Source organism: Mauremys mutica, chromosome 3 (genome assembly GCF_020497125.1).
Source record: "Mauremys mutica isolate MM-2020 ecotype Southern chromosome 3, ASM2049712v1, whole genome shotgun sequence".
Classification (NCBI taxonomy): domain Eukaryota; kingdom Metazoa; phylum Chordata; order Testudines; family Geoemydidae; genus Mauremys; species Mauremys mutica.
Window position 1 is genome coordinate 74,164,039 of NC_059074.1, and position 16,877 is coordinate 74,180,915.

The 16,877-nt window shown below is 42.5% G+C and overlaps 1 protein-coding gene across 4 annotated transcripts in view; it reads left to right on the forward strand.

The window, feature by feature from the left end:
• Positions 1-16,877, forward strand: part of KLHL32 (kelch like family member 32) — a 186,987-nt gene that overhangs the window by 12,158 nt on the left and 157,952 nt on the right. For all 4 annotated transcript variants that reach the window (XM_045010668.1, XM_045010670.1, XR_006578212.1 and 1 more), the window contains exon 2: positions 2,712-2,835. The gene's annotated coding sequence lies outside the window, so the exon portion shown is untranslated. The remainder of the gene's footprint in view (positions 1-2,711; positions 2,836-16,877) is intronic.

Sequence of the window (16,877 nt, forward strand, 5' to 3'; positions counted from 1 at the left end):
AAGGGCTTGAAAGCATGTGATTCTTTTTCTTGAATCAGTGGGGAAAAATGTTAAATTGGTGTTTTTTGTTTACAAATGCTGTCATTGACTCAGAATAAACAAATGCTGTTACCACAATTCACAAAAAAGGTAAAAGATTTCCTAAATGGTGCTAGAGGTCCTGAGCAGCTTTTGTGTAGGAGAGATACCAAATGACAACAAATGTGGTTATGTAATGGACTCAAAATAAATAAAAGCTCAGCTGTTATTGGTAGTTTACAAAAGCAAAAAGGGTTTGTGACTAAAAAGGAACAAATTACTTTTTAAGTAGCTAAAAGCTGTTAGTTTGCCAGACATGGAGGACCAAGGACAAGGTTGGCCCATTACTTGATGAGGCAGGAAAGACAATAATAGAGAACTCTGCAATGACCAAAGTGTTAAATGTCTCTTTTTTCCCCTCCCCCTCAAATTTTTACCAAAAAGGTTAGCAGTGAGTGGAGAACTAACATAGTGAACATCACTGTAAAAGGGATAGGATCTGAGGTTAAAATAGGGAAAGAACAAGTTAAGATTTACGTTGACAAGTTAGATGTTTTCAAGTCGTTAGGGCCTGACAAAATGCATCCTAGTGGTCCACAGACCACGGATTGTAAACCACTGTTCTATGGTAATGACAACCTTTTTCGGACCCCTTAGACATAGTCCACAGACCCCTAGTTGTAAACCACTGTCCTAGAATATTTAAGGACCTAGCTGACAAGAGGTCTGAGCCATTAGCGATTATCTTTGAGAAATCATGGAGGGTGGGAGAGATTCGGGTCTACTGGAAGAAGTCCATCTATAAAAAGCTGCTGCTGCTTCTTCTTCACTCCCTGTGGAGCATAAGGCGCCAACCACTCTCCTCCATAAAAAGCTAATAAGGACAATTAGGAAATTGTAGACCAGTCATTTTAACTTTGGTACCAAGAAAGATAGTGGAGCAAATAATCAAACTGTCAAGTTGTAAGCTCATAGAAGATAAGATGCTGATAAGTAATAGCATGGATTTAGTCAACAAGAACAAATCTTCAAATCAACCTAATAGCCTTTTTGACAGGGTAACAGGCCTTGTGGAAGGGGTGGGGAAGTGGTAGATGTGATATAGCTCAACTTTAAGTAAGGCTTTTGATACTGTCTCACATGAACTTCTCATACAAACTAGGGAAATGTAGCCTAGCTGTAAGGTGAGTGCACAGCTGGTTGGAAAACCATACTCAGAATACTTATAAATGACAGGATCATAACCAGGGTGGGGCAAGCGGGGCAGCCACCCAGGGTGTAAAGCTGGGGGCTGCGGAAGAATGGGATGGAAAAATGATGAAAAAACAGTAGGGGGTAGCGTCCTGCAGCAGGCCTGGTATTGCCACACTTACTTCTGTGCTGCTGCTGGCAGTGGTGGTGCTGCGTTCAGAACTGGGCACCCGGCCTGCAGCTGCTGCTCTCCAGCTGCCCAGCTCTGAAAGACCTGCTTCCATGATAGTGGGAGTGCATAAGAATTAAATAAACAATGTGGGAGCAGGTGGGAGTGGGTATTATGGGACGGGATGGGAGCGGGATTAAAAGAATAGTCCTGTGCAGGGCTTTAGTAAGGGGTGCAAATATGCTTGCTCGCTCCTCGTGCTAAAATGTTTAGCTACAGCAGTCATAAATAGTTCAGAGTCGCTGGAAGGGCATATGGAGTGGGTCCCACAGGGATCTGTCCTGGATCTGGGTCTGTTTTAATATCTTTGTGAACGATTTGGATAATGGCATAGAGAGTACACTTATAAAGTTAGCAGATGATACCACACTTGGAGTGGTTGTAAGCACTTTGGAGGACAGGATTAAAATTCAAAATGTTCTTGGCAAACTGGAGAAATGGTCTGAAATTAATTTCATTCTATTTATATGGGTAAATGCGAAATACTAGTCTTAAGAAGGAATAATCAATTACACAAATACAAAATAGGAAATGACTGACTATAACCTGCAGATCCTTTTCTGCAGTACTCCTTCTTAGGCAATCAACTAAATGAGAGTCAATAATGTAATGTTGCAAAAGAAGCAATCATCATTCTGGGATGTATTAGCAGGAGTGTTGTAAGCAAGACAGGAGGAGTAATTCTTCCGCTCTATTCCGTGCTGATAAGGCCTCAGCAGGAGTATTGGGTTGAGTTTTACACACCACACTTCAGGAGAGAGATGGACAAACTGGAGAGAGTCCAGAGAAGAGCGATGAAAATGATGATGAAAGGTCTAGAAAACATGACCTACAAGGAAAGATGGAAAAAATTGGGTTTGTTTAGTGTGGGGAAGAATAGACTGAGGGGGGACATAACAGTCTTCAAGTACTTAAAAGGTTGTTACAAAGAGGAGGGGGATACAGTCTTCTCCTTAACCACTGAGGACAGGACAAGAACTAATAGGATTACATTGCAGCGAGGGAGATTTAGTTTAGACATTAGGAAAAAACTTTCTAACTTTAAGGGTATTTGAGCACTGGAACAAATTACTTAGTGAGGTTGTAGAATCTTGTCATTGGAGATTGTAAAGAACAGATTAGACAAACACCTGTCAGGGATGGGTGGAGATAATATTTAGTCCTGCTTCAGTGCAGGGGACTGGACTAGATGATTTATTGATATCCCTTCCAGTCCTACATTTCTATGATTCTGTGAGGCAAAGTTCAGCAATTTTTTTTCATTTGCTCCTAGCTTCCAGAGGATACAAGGAAACTAAATGCAGTGATCCCAGCCAATTCCAGCCTCAAAGGAAGGTGAAAATCTGCTCAAGTTACCCAAATTAATGCTGCCAGAAATCTGCTGAACTTCCTACAAGGTATTGTCAAATTAAATTTGTTCCGTATGTTGAGGTGCTGCTGAACAAGTTGTTAATAAGGTAATAAAGGTAATAATTGGAGATATACCAATCTCCTAGAACTGGAAGGGACCTTGAAAGGTCATTGAGTCCAGCCCCCTGCCTTCACTAGCAGGACCAATTTTTGCCCCAGATCCCTAAGTAGCCTCCTCAAGGATTGAACTCACAACCCAGGGTTTAGCAGGTCAATGCTCAAACCACTGAGCTAGCCCTCTTACCCCCCCCCCCAGCTATCCACTGCAGTAATGCAAAAGTGAAGAGGTCTCCTTCCCCCCCCCCCCCCAAACAAAATATTAAGCACAAAGATGAGTTTCCTTATTTTAGTATTTAATTAAACTGGAAAAATCTTTCCATATTAAAAACTAGCTCTCTATTTTGCAAATTTCCTGTTCTGTTGCTGACTCGCAATTTTCAGTCTAATATTACTTAATGAATGAATTAGCAAAGCATTGCCAGTGATGTAGCTGAAGGATGTACCTTTTTGCTTGAGGGTATTTTAAATAGTACTTATAAAGAAACTTGGCCGAAACCTAAAATCTTTACTCCATTTTTAATTAAATCAGTGGGAGTTTTGATTGATTAAAACCTATGGCCCAGTTCATGTCTCTGAGATCAGTCATCTGTGTGGAACTATTTCTGTGCTTTCTGAGTCCCCGCAGAGGGATCTCTCGTACTGAGATCTGTGTAGGGGCTAGGATGGACTAAGGTGGAGAATGGCCATGCTCAGGTTGGAATTGGGAATGACCATATAGTCTCTTCACCAGCTCCATGGAGATCATGTCTGGAGTTTACTTTTCCTGCAGTGCCCCGCCATGTAGTGGAAACACCTTTTATGGACGGGTTCTCTCTGAAGGGCACCGATAGCCTTTGTAGCATGGCTCCACTGGAGCTGTGCACCCAGGAAGATTGGAGGTGGGAGGGGCCATAGACCAAGAGGCCATTGGCTCCTGCACTTTGGCCTCCTATCCCACAAATCACAAGGGATCTGCAACGTATCTTGCAAGTGGGGGCAAAGCCCTCCACCCTTCTTGAAGAGTCTCTCATTTAGAAGACCATTGAAGAGCTCCTCCCACCCTCCCCTGTCATTTTCTTGGAAAGTTGCAATCCAGACCTGAGGGTTTGGTACTGTGTTTGTGGGACATGGATTCCTCCAGTGACCTCAGTCAAACACTGGGAAACTGCTCACAATTATATTGCAGAGCCAGGCTTTAAGTGATCTCAGAAGGGCTAGCACTACTGCTGTAGCCTGGACATGGCATTTCAAAACAGGACTATTGCTAAGGTTGTAAGAAGGTTGCAATTTTGTTGTGGAAACTGCAACTTTTCACACATAACACAACTTTTTTACAGTTGCAGATGTGAGTGATGTTCCAACACCATGTACTAGGTTGCAATGTCACTCACTGAAATTTGGCCCAGATCCCCCTCCATTGTTGTGGAGGGGCAACCAAGACAAATATGAGTGAGTGGCATTGCAACACCACTCAAGTTTTGGTTTTAATTTTTTGTTATGGTGCTTGAACTGACCACACACAAACTGCAACTATAACAAACTGTGGCTGTGAACCAAAAAAATCAAAACTTTCTTACAGCCTTAACTATTGGTTCATTTCAGGGGCCGGGAACACCTTTTAATAGGCAGTGTCAGAATCAGTATTGATGCAAAGGTGAAATGACCAGGATTGGTCCATGGGATAGAGCTTTGATATACCACAATGACAAGAGACTTAAAAATCACATTCAATAAATGGTTGTCTGACTGAATGAATTAGCCTTCTGTGAGGCAGGACAAGACAGAGAGGTGATGCAACAGTATCGGAAGTAGCACTCTGAGTGGCAGTATTGGTAAACCCAAGAATTACAAAATTGGAAGATAGTCCAGCATCAACCCAGGAGACTTGCATCCAGCCTGAAATGTGTGCAGAACCTATTCTCAGCTCAGCTTGCAGATCTGCTTTGGATACTTTGTATCACTGATTAACTTGAAACAGTTGCAGTCCTGTCAGCTGAGCAAATAGAATTTCAAGTCTACTGTCTGTTTTGTTATAGTACCCCACTGACTGAATTGCGGTCCTGTGCTTCGTAGTGGTGTGGTGTATGTTGTTCAGGATGAAAAAAAATCTATAGCTCTGTGCTGACACTATTACATAGGATTGTGTGCAAGACATCTACTCCTATTCATAGACAAGTTGCTGTAGAGGGCATAATCTGTAACAGGTCATCTGATTCAAATGCAGGTTTTCTGTTGTGTGCCATTTACTATGGAGAAAAGTTAAATGCTACTTATTTGTTTAGTCCTTGAAATATGCTCATTCATCTATTATGTCCTTGTTTGCGTGCCTTTCCAGGACTAGTCACTGGATTAAACTGTGCTGAGTAGGAACTCTAGGGAAATTTAATGTCATCCAGCACCACTACCACCAGATCTTTGCATAGCTGTACATACACTCTGGACACTGATGAATAGCTCTTCCATGTAGCATCCTCCTTGAGGTCTGGTTTAAGTGTGTGGGTTTCAATGTTGCCAACCCCAAGCATTCAAAAATCATGAGTCAGGCCACAAATTATGAGACTTTTTTTTATTATTATTATTATTTGAAGGGTTTTGGCTTCTGGTTTCAGAGCCTGAAGGTTACTCATTGGTCATGTTTTCAGGCTTTTCCTCACAATCTTGAGGGTTGGAAGCTTACTTTTATTTTTCAAATGAAAGATGAGATTTTGACATAATTTGCCTCTAGGAGCTGGGATGTTAAGAGAACCACCAGAGACTTTCAGTAAAATCTTGACAGTTGGCACCCCTGGTATTTTAGTCACCGTTTAGATGCTGAAAAAAAATCTGATTTCTGTGGTGGTGTAGTAGTGTAACTGAGAGTAGTTTGGCCCTGGAGTACTAATGTAATTTTTTTTCATTTCTGTTTTGTGGGAGGAGTATATCATGTCACCAACAAATGATTAAAGCACAAAATCCAATAAGCACAAAATCCAAATAGGCCCATTAGACACGGTAATATACAGAAGATGTAGCATCATTCTGGATAACGTTAGCAAGCGGTTTCCCTCTCTTCTCTGTTTTTACTTACTTACAGTTGCTTTAACTCTCCTGTTCTCTTATTTTTATCATCAACCTCTGGCAATTTGTAATTAACCTTTCCAGGTTAACTGGTGCAGACGGCACCTGTCAATTAGCATTGTTCTGAATAAACCAGTCTAGCAATGTTTTGCATAAACCATTCTCTGGATCAAATTGATGTAGAAGATGCTGTCACTTAGACTTAGATCCCCCGACTCCTAAAGTGTTTACACCCACTTACACCATCATACAGCTTCTCAACATGTAAATTGCACCTCATACGTTGGTAAATTAAAGTAGTGGGCACCCAGCTTTGATTTTCACCTTTGCACACTGGTTTGTGTGTTTTGCTCCTCTGTTATGCCAGCCACTATCTAAGCTTATTCAGACTCACCTCTGGAAGGGAAAAGGGGAGCAAGCCCTAAGGGGAATGAACAGGTTACCCCAGGCATCCTGTTACCTGTGAGGGTCTGTGAAGAATTTAACTATAACAGAACATCACTAAATCACTCAGATGAATGGGAGATCTAGTGTGGATTATTGAATATTGTGAAATAGTGTATAACAAAGGCAATACAAAATCCAGTATAATGCACTTCAAAGGACCTGATTTAGAGCACAGTGAAGTCAGTTGAAAGACTTAAGTGGGCTTTGAATCAGGCTCAAAATGTTGTCACTTAGGTTAACCTTCTCTATTCATAGAACTGTATGTACAGCCTATAAAACTAAGGATCATATAAAGTCACTTACAACTTTCTCATCTAAAAACTGTAGAATAAACCAGAATTAATTTATGCATAGTTAAAACTGACTTTAGAAAATACTTTAATTGGTCTTAAACAAGACTCTTTGAATGATTACAAATGGCGTAGTTCATTATGACAAGTTATTTTTAACAAATTAATATTGTTAGCAAAGTTTATAAAGTACCTTGTTCTTGAAAATTGCTATGCCAGTGCTAAACAGTATTGTTTAATTGATGTCTGTGAGATCATGACTTTAGTCTGGTCACCAAGTCCTCCCTGGAGAGGCATGTCTTTTCTGAAATCACCATTTCCTTTCCAGGGGAATGTTGCTCACAGTTGTACGAAAGATCATAGCAGCTGGAATCAAATGCCTGACATTCAAATGCCTGTGGTTATTAAGATGGTAATCGGAGATCTTGCTGACACCAGGCAATATCTAATTTTTAAAAAGAATTGAAAACCTCACCTGTGAGGTCTTTACAGATATACAGTGCCAATATCCAGTAAAAGGGATTACATTTAGCAGCATAGGGATCTGTTCAAATGAGATCTGTGAAATCTCTTACAAAATGCACACTTGCATGGAAATAGATTAAATAACATGATCCTCCTGACTAGGAGCTTGCCCGGTACTGCTATGAAGAGCTAGGAACTTCCAAATGTAGAGCCAGAGCCTGACCCTGCTCACACTGACTTCACTGGCAGATTGTCACAGCTGGAATGACAGGGCTAATGCCCTGTCCCCTCGTATAGTTAAAACCCAGAGGAAAAGGCTTGGGGAAGGAAATCTCCACAAGCTTGTCCTCCATAGTTTCTTCCAGGTGTCCTGCTGAGGAGAACCTCCTAGATCTTCTGGGATCTGCTTTTGTTGCCGGCACAGAGGCCCGAGGCGACAGCAACAGTGGTTCGTTGCCCGGTGTGCTTCGCTTCCAATAAACACACCAAGGTGGAGAAGCAAAAAAAAGTTTATTTGAGCCCAAATAAGGTGGTGCAAGGGAGACATAGCAATCTCAAATCCTGCACACAGATACAAACAGCTCTCTCTCTTTATACATGATTTTAGCTAAGCATCTCTATTACCCCCCACTACCTACCCCTCCCTCTACTCACCCCCCCTCCTCCCCCTCGCGTTCCCATATAGCAAGCACATTATAAAGACTTGGCAGCAAACATATTATCTCGTTAGTAACTTTTCTTGACCGGTCATTCTGTTTCACTCCCTTCAGCCAGGTGCAAGCAGGCTATATAATTGCCTCCTGGTACTGATAACTAGTTGCCACACATTCCATTCTTTCCATCTGGCCTGTGGGGTTAATTAAAGTCTAAACATGGAAGCGGTTCGGGCAAGCAGAGGCCTGATACAGGGAGCCTTCGTTGGCACTGTTGTTTTCCACCCCTCTGTCAACACTGGGCCATGCCTGGTGACACCAACAACTCCCCCCTTTGAGAATACTCAACAAACTTTTGGCTGAGTTTTCTCAAACTTTAAAGACAAAAAGCAATGAAGCTTTGCAGAAATATGTACAACTGCTCTTTTGAGCTTAGTCACCCCCAACCCAAGAATGAACGCATGGACAAAAGAGTGGAATGTTCATTTAACAACTAAGGGATTGGGGCACTGACTATAAATCAGGTAGGTATACCAAGTGGTTTAATTTCCCAGATGTCTCGGTGAATAATTCAGTCCCATATGCATGCTCCCCATGGACCCAGCAGGATTCGGTATGTGGGAGCCCACACCCACCCTAACCGGTCCAAATGCTTGGAAGGAGCACTGTAAATGTACACACTTCCACCCAGAAAGTGTCCAAGTATGTCTTCATGACCACAGATCAGATGGTACTCCTGATGCGTCTGTAAGGGCAGTGGGTCAAGTCTGGTGCTCAAGATCACTCCAAATGGCCATCAGCTGGTCATTGAGGAAATCCTGAAATTTCTAAACATACTAGATCCCACTGCAATGCCTTCCCAGCCTCAGTGATATTTAATACCATCTCTGTCAGTAACTTCTGGGTCATAGGACTAATGGTGAAAATGACATGTAACTCACCAACTCCAGCCTATACTTAAGATAGCTGAGCTTCAAAAATAAGTCTAGTGGCCTTTTCTAGTTGGCCCAATTTCTCATCATTTTCTTGGCTTTCAGGTCCCTCTTTTTTTTTTCCAGAGGAAATAGCCCAGGCTCTCTGTTATACTAATCTAATGGCAGCCCCTTGTGAGCAATCTGGGTATGTAAAAGTGATCTGAAAACTGGATAAAGGCAATGTCATTTAAAATCCAATTATGGAGGGCAATACATACTGAAAGATTTATCCAAAACACAGGGCGCAGCCTGTAGATTAAACCCCAAAATCCAATTAATACCACATCCCCAAACATGAGTCCCACAAGTTTCTTCCTGCCAGTGTGTAATTCTTTGTTTCTTCACCAGGGTCAGTTCTCAATGTCCTTTCTGGTCAGGAATTCCTGGACTTTGGCAATGTCAGTGAAATGAGTGTTTCTTCTCCTTTCCCGAAACAGTTGTAGTTCAGCATTCTACAGGGGAGGGATTACGAGTACATCACCCTGTAATGGTTTTGCTTCTTATAGAAAAATTCAAAGGCACAGCAGATTTGTTCGTGGACAAGGGAGAGGTTTAACCAGCACGTCACCTTGTCCTTTTTCCCTGCTGTCCAGAAGCACAATAGAACTAGAAAAAGGAATAGGCTAATCATCAGTAGGAAAATTCTTCTGAGGTGGAGGGGTCTTTTTGCAGTAAGAATCATGGGTCCAGGCAGTCAGTCTTTGGCACATCACAGCGGTGTTGGTAGTCAGCAGGACTTAATAAGGGCCGTTCCAGCATGGAGCCAAAGCAGTCTTTCGCTGGTGGTCTTTTACATTGATCCGGTCTTCTGGTTCCAAGGAGTAGCGGGGCTGCTAGGGTCTTCGGATAGTGCTTCTTTACCTGTGAGAAAAGAAACCTAACACATTGCATTAGTGTCTTTGCAGATTTTACAGCTGCTTGGGTATATTTAAGCCCCCCTTTTTGGCTTCTTTTAACCTACAAAGGAAACTTGTACTTTTCATTTATACACCTTTTGTTAACAATGAACACATACACTTATTATTTAATGTATGCCACATATACCCTTTTACTAAATTAACCTTATTACAGAGCTTTGGAACAACAAGTCAGGACAAGCACACCCACTTTGAGGAGTTCATTCAATACAAACTCTAGTCCAATAGCTTCCCACCATCCCCAGCCCGCTGGCTAGAAGTCTGAGGTAGCCAGAAGGATCCCTTGCACAATATGGGGAGTGAGTTAACTCTTCATGTCCTTGCTTCCAAAGACTGTTAATATGCAAATTTTAATAACTTCAATTAAACAATCAATTTAAAAACTTTCAATTAACAGATTTGGCCAATAAAGTTTTTCTTTCTCTTAAGGAAATGTACTAGACTTTAGTATATCACATTTTTCCTGATGTATCCAAACACTTTGTATTCTAAGTTGAACAAAACAAGTATCTGCATTTCAATCCAACCCTTTCACTTGATTTTAAACCAGACCATCCCATGAAAATATTAAACACAACCATTCTGGCCACAAGACAAACACCACAAGACAGAACATAGAACACAAAACTTAATTCTTTACTCCATTAGTAAATGCACGGTATATTGAATGCTGTTCAGCTGGCATTAATTTTCTTTGATTATCTGAAAGACAAAAACAGAGGTCTGCCCCTTCTGGGCAGTCAATTATTACTTAAAATACACAAATACCTTTATTGATTTCAGACAACACAGGGGAATTACCCCATATTTTCTTGTATGTGTTCTTACAAAGTTCAACTGCTGTTCCCTTTAGCAACTATAGAGTTAACTTTGCACTTTGCCTTAAATCACTTACTTGTTCCAACCTGTTTTTCAATGTCTCTGTCTGTTGCCTGCCCGCCTGGGCCCGATCCTTCTTTTCTCGCTGAACCGTCGCTTCCATGGGTACCAACTTATTCCACAACCAGTTTAGCTAGGAGGCTGGGCTTTTCAACTTGCCCCCACCCTTCTGGTCTTTTCCCTAAAACATTTTTACTTACAAGACTACCCGGGTCCTTCCTTTTTTCCAACCACTTTATTGCCCAGTCCTGCTACAACTGGGGGTAGATCCACCTGCCACCCTTCCCGGTCAACCAGGGTCGAGAGAGGAATGCTAAACCCCCCTCCAGTTCTCAGACTTACTGCGGCTGAGAGTGGGCACACCTTTAATCATACAATCCTCAACATATAACACCAACAATACCAAACAAAGCAAACATAAAATAACAAGGGCAAAACAGATAGATGGTGTAAATTCTGCAGGGCTCCCCCATTCTCTATTGCTCACCAAACTGTGACAAATTTCTGTTACCAATCAATTCCTCATGTCAGGTGATCAAATTGACACTGCAGGACGGTGGGGGGGGGGGTGGATAGAGAAAGCACACCATATAACCAAATTTTAAAGCTTCATTAAAAATAATAAAACAACAATGGAGAGTGTTGAACACTCCCACATCACTCAGGAAGAACATGAATGCCCCAAGCCTTAAGCCACTTTAATACTCACACATGTCCAGACTGTTCATGTCTGTATATAACATTCAGAGAAGGGGAATAGGTGGACGGAAGATTATCCTGTATACAGCTTTTCCCAGAATTTCCAACATGCTTCCGCTCTTGGGAGGGCTGTTCTTTTACACCCTGGACTTTCTTGCGGCATCTCTTTCAGAGATTCCAGTTCAGGTCAGCTGCCTGTCTGGCTTCGGGGTTGCAAAAACTGTTGGATCTCACTGAACCGTTAAGCTTTGCAAATGCAATCTCAGTTCTGTAACTTGTATTGCCTTTGGTTTGCCTCTGTCTCTATTTTCCACAACCAGCTGGGGCTGAAAGCAGTTTTTCTTTGTACTTAACATAGTCTGTACTGATTCTTGACCTTGTACGCAGAGCAGCTTTCTCCTTATCTCTGGGGTTAGCCGAGTTTCAAATTAACCCGTTCCTAGACAAATTGCTCACACTGTGTCAGAGGCTTTTCTTTGTGATTAAAAGCTCCTCTGAGATGTATGATCTTATTTAGATTGAATGTACCTTCTAATGGACATTGTTTAGATATAAAAATTCCAATTCTCTAAATACCTGCAGGTTTTAGGACTATAATGTACGTACATATAATACGCTGGGGTACCCTTAGGGGGTGAGGTAAAATGTTTAGACTGTCCCTTACCCATTTTCCACTTACATACACAGAGAGGGTGCCCTGTCCGCGCTAGCGGCTCATAAACTAAGGATCTCTCCCTACAAGACACTCACACAGGAGAGACTAACGGGGATGACCATGACTCTCCTACACCTCCCTTCAGCAAAGAGCGTCGGCTAGTCTCTGAGAGACACGGCGCCGCGTACTCTGATTGCATCCAGTGAGATGATCAGACTGTCAGTAGCCCACACGGAAAGGAAGGCGGGGGAGGGAAGATGGGTTCACACATTCCTAGACCCAGGCAGCTTCCTCGCCGGACGATGCCAGGCTGTCAGCCCACCGTGGGTCGGATCTCCTAAAGATCCACTAGTTACCGGGCTTGCGTTAGAATACTCCTGATCATTAGCAATCGCTTCACAGGGTAGTCTGGGCGTCTTCCGGTAACGGACACTCACACTGGTACACACACACACACACCAAGGCCATTATTTCCTATTACCACGATGCATCTTATCTTGCTGCACAGTCAATAAGTTCAGATGGCATGAGCCCAACAGAGACAGACATTCCCACGGACAGTCCTCCTCCCAGTGCAGCTCTGGGGCATATGATGAGGGATTTTTACAAGAGCTCTACATACAAACAGCTTCAGAAGCTACCTGTTCGCTGACAAAACAGGAGTAATTGAAGGATCGTGTTGTAATTAAGTGATCCTTCCGGTGGCCACCTTTCCTGGCTCTCTAGCTGATACTGAGGCCAGTCTACTGTACAGAACCTTTTCAGTTTACTTTTAGTCAATGGATCTGATTTAAACACTTTCCAATTCATCAGAATGCATTCTAAGGGTGTACACCGTGCCCTGCCTGTACTCTGTCCTTGCCCCATACCACGGGCTTGCCCTTGACCCACTATAGGACGCTCTCTCGTCTAGTGGGAATTACAACAGCTGGGCGTCCCCAGCCTCAGGCAAAAGTCCACACCACTGGACTGTTCCTACCTTATCCACAGGACCGGTTCCTCACCGTCGCCCGCAGCTGCTTCTCCACTATCTGAGTGCGTTGCACCGTTGTGTCCTCCAAGGTCAGCCTGACGCGTCTCTGCCGAGGCCCCCGGTAAAGGCACCGGTGCGCGCTGGGCGTCGGCTGTGACCATCGTCCGCCGCCATTGGAGGAGTCCGGGCAAGGCACAATTTTGCCTCGAGCCCACCCAGGGACGCCAAAACTGTTGCCGGCACAGAGGCCCGAGGCGACGGCAACAGTGGTTCGTTGCCCGGTGTGCTTCGCTTCCAATAAACACACCAAGGTGGAGAAGCAAAAAAAAGTTTATTTGAGCCCAAATAAGGTGGTGCAAGGGAGACATAGCAATCTCAAATCCTGCACACAGATACAGCTCTCTCTCTTTATACATGATTTTAGCTAAGCATCTCTATTACCCCCCACTACCTACCCCTCCCTCTACTCACCCCCCCTCCTCCCCCTCGCGTTTCCATACAGCAAGCACATTATAAAGACTTGGCAGCGAACATATTATCTCGTTAGTAACTTTTCTTGACCGGTCATTCTGTTTCACTCCCTTCAGCCAGGTGCAAGCAGGCTGTATAATTGCCTCCTGGTACTGATAACTAGTTGCCACACATTCCATTCTTTCCATCTGGCCTGTGGGGTTAATTAAAGTCTAAACATGGAAGCGGTTCGGGCAAGCAGAGGCCTGATACAGGGAGCCTTCGTTGGCACTGTTGTTTTCCACACCTCCGTCAACACTGGGCCATGCCTGGTGACACCAACACTTTGATCTTGGGCAACAGCGACCTGCCTCTTTGTCTGTGGGGCCTCCCACCAGCCCCTGGCTCCCTGGCAATGTGGCTCTAATAGAGCTGTGCTGTCAGTTTCTTTCCTAGTTGCATCTGCCCATGAGACTCCCATCTTACTGGGTGGGGGAGGGTGCACGGAAAGGTTAATGCTGCCCCAGGATATGTTTCCTTTATCTATTAAACTCCACCTCATCAGTTGGTGGATGAAATGCATTCCCCTGACCCTGCTCCCATCCTACCCTCACCCAGCTGGGCTTGCCCATTGCCTGCCTGGCTCACCTACAGTCCTGCCTGGGTGTCCCAGCAATGTAATGGAGCTGCTTGAACCTCTCTTGTTCAGAAAGAGTGTTATTATTGTACAGGAAGGGCCCTACTCTGCAGATAGGTCTAAGGCTCCCTTTTTATTGTGAGAGGAGGCAATGGGGATCTACAAACCCCACACCTCCAGTTGTCACTTCAGTAGCTGCAGGTGGTCCCCTGCCTAAAAGGAATGAGGTCAAATAAAAACACTTTTTTGTTTCTTTGCACCCAAGGGCTCAGTAGTGGTTTGATCTGAGCCCAGGAACAACTTGGGTCACAGACGGGGGATGGGATATGATGAGTGCTGAGATCCGAGATCTCACTCCAGTATCTAACTTCGTTTTCTTCATCAGCTGTAATAATTCTTTAAAAATTATATACAATTAGATCCTCACTCATCTGCACTTTACTGCAATGCACACTGTATAATTTGCCCAGAAAAATGGTGGTCACTTTTCAGCAAATATATAATTGCTTAGTGTTATGGTGAGGTTTTGCATTAATAAGACTTCATAATATGCTAGTAAATGTACTACCGTATATTTTATAAACAATAATGAAGTATTTCCAAAAATAATTCTAATGACTACAACTGTGGAGAGAAATGAGCCGAGGACTCAGTTCAGCTCCTGTTGAAGTCAGTGAGTAAACTCCCATTGAATTAAATGAGAACAAGGCTTGGTCCAAAGCATATATTATGCTGCAGTACATCTGAATTTATTACTGTTGCGTTTTTTCTATGTTAATTCACAGCATTCAATAGTTTGCAATAGTTTTCCCTGTCAATAGTGTGACATCACGAGGTTTTATTCTACCCTCAGCAACTACTCTTTTCTAGGTGGTCCCTGAGTAAATCTCTCAAAATTGTTTGACATATTTCCAACCACTCTATTGATACTTGGTAACCTAGTTACTTAGAAAGGGCAGCTATTGAGTGTGTGGGTTTTAATCCCTTTGGTCTCTGAGCTTTTATCAGTGAACTTCTTCCAAAATTTATCAGCTAAAATTTGGGCTGTGTGGAAAAACACCTTCTTGGTCATTGGTCCATTAACAAACTGGTCAATGTTCCATGATTAAAGATTACCTTTAAAAAAATATTTGGTAGCATGCATCTTCCTTAATGCAAACCCCATCCAAATCACAATTACAGTGAAATGCTTACAAGTGGATACTTTCCAGGAAGAAAAATTCCTATTCTTGCACATGGGGTAGCCTTTTCAGCTTCAATGAAAATAAATTTGTTTCTGAACCCTTCTTAGGTAGGTAGCTTTGGGTTCAACACTGATTAGTCAGGGTTCTCAAAGGTCTCTAAGTTGGCATAGTACCAATTGAGAGGACTGGAACTAATGGGGTTCCATTTGATGCAGGATTTGAGGAGCCTGAATAATGGGTCTGCCGTACTGTTCTGCTATAGAACTTGCATTTTTCAAAGGCTCCCTGTGAACTCCTGTGGGTAGCGGGAAAGAAGGGCATAGTGCGGCCATTGTGTTTATGGCTACATGTATCCGCTAGTTATTACATAGACTATTGCAGCAGTCATGGCTGCGGAATCCCTCTGCAGTTTTTGGAGTAGGAAGAATTTCCTTCAGCCAATACAAGATTTCCTTGGGTCACAGATATGTTGTTTAGGATGGGAGCTAGGGACAGGACTTGAACGCATTAACTCTGGCAGTTATGTATAATGAATCTTAATGGCTACATTCCAACTTCAAGTTTCATTTGTATAACCTCAATGTTACACAGATTAAATGTTTCTTTTTTTCTGATGAGCTGTTTTAAAAAATTTAAATAGTAACTATCTGGCAACAGAATGTAAAGTGGTATGGATACCATCTGTTTAAACAAATGTATAGTCTTAAACAATTTATTCATGTCTATGCTAGGTCTCTGTGTGCACAAAATACTTACCAAACCCTGTATTTTAAATTGGATTAGGATTAGTTTTGGATGGGAGTTTAACTAACCTTGACATTTGTTTAATACTCTACAAAAAGAAAAGCTAATAATAGCATTCTCTTGGGAGGAGAGAAGGGAGAAGTTGCTGTCCAATATTGTTTAATATAAACGTAAGGTCATATTTCCAATTCAACATGTGACCTTTTCAATTCAAAATTATATAAATATCAGCAGCTATATCCAGCATTTATTATATTGGAAGCAGTATAATCTGTCTTCACTTTGGTGCTTGTAGTCAAAGAATGATGATCTTTAGGAATAAATGTTCATAGCACTTTTTAAATTGCAGAACATTAATCATACAAATTTGACTTCCTACAGGGCTCAATGTTTTCAATCTAAAGTGCTGAAGAAATGATTTATTTCATACTATTTGTTATAGCCTTCATTTTTCAAGGTATAATGTCGCCTATAACATTTGCCATGCACCAGGCCAATACAAAATGAGAGGTGAATCTAAGGGCACGTCTACACTTACAGCAGGGTATAAAGCACAGACTCTGCACCCCAGCTAGCATGGGTATAAATAGCTGTGTAGACAGTGAGGCATTGAGCAAGTAGAGTGGAGTAACCTACATGCCAGAACTCTAGAGTATATGCCATGCATGGCTCTCTACACACAAAGTGCATGACAATGGAGAATTAGGGTCCATGCCAGGATACTACTAATATGCATCAACTGTATTTCTGAGAGGCCATCCTCAGAAGTGAGGAAGGTTTCCATACCTATTTATTAGGTACTTTATTTGATCTTTCTGGTGAGACTGCCAAATGTCACCTACTAACATGAGTCAAATTGGACTCTGTGAGTTGTGTAGATTTTTTTAAAAAAAGTATCCATATCCAATTGCTAGGGCCCTACCAAGTCCATGGTCCATTTTGGTCAATTTCACGGTCATAGAGGTT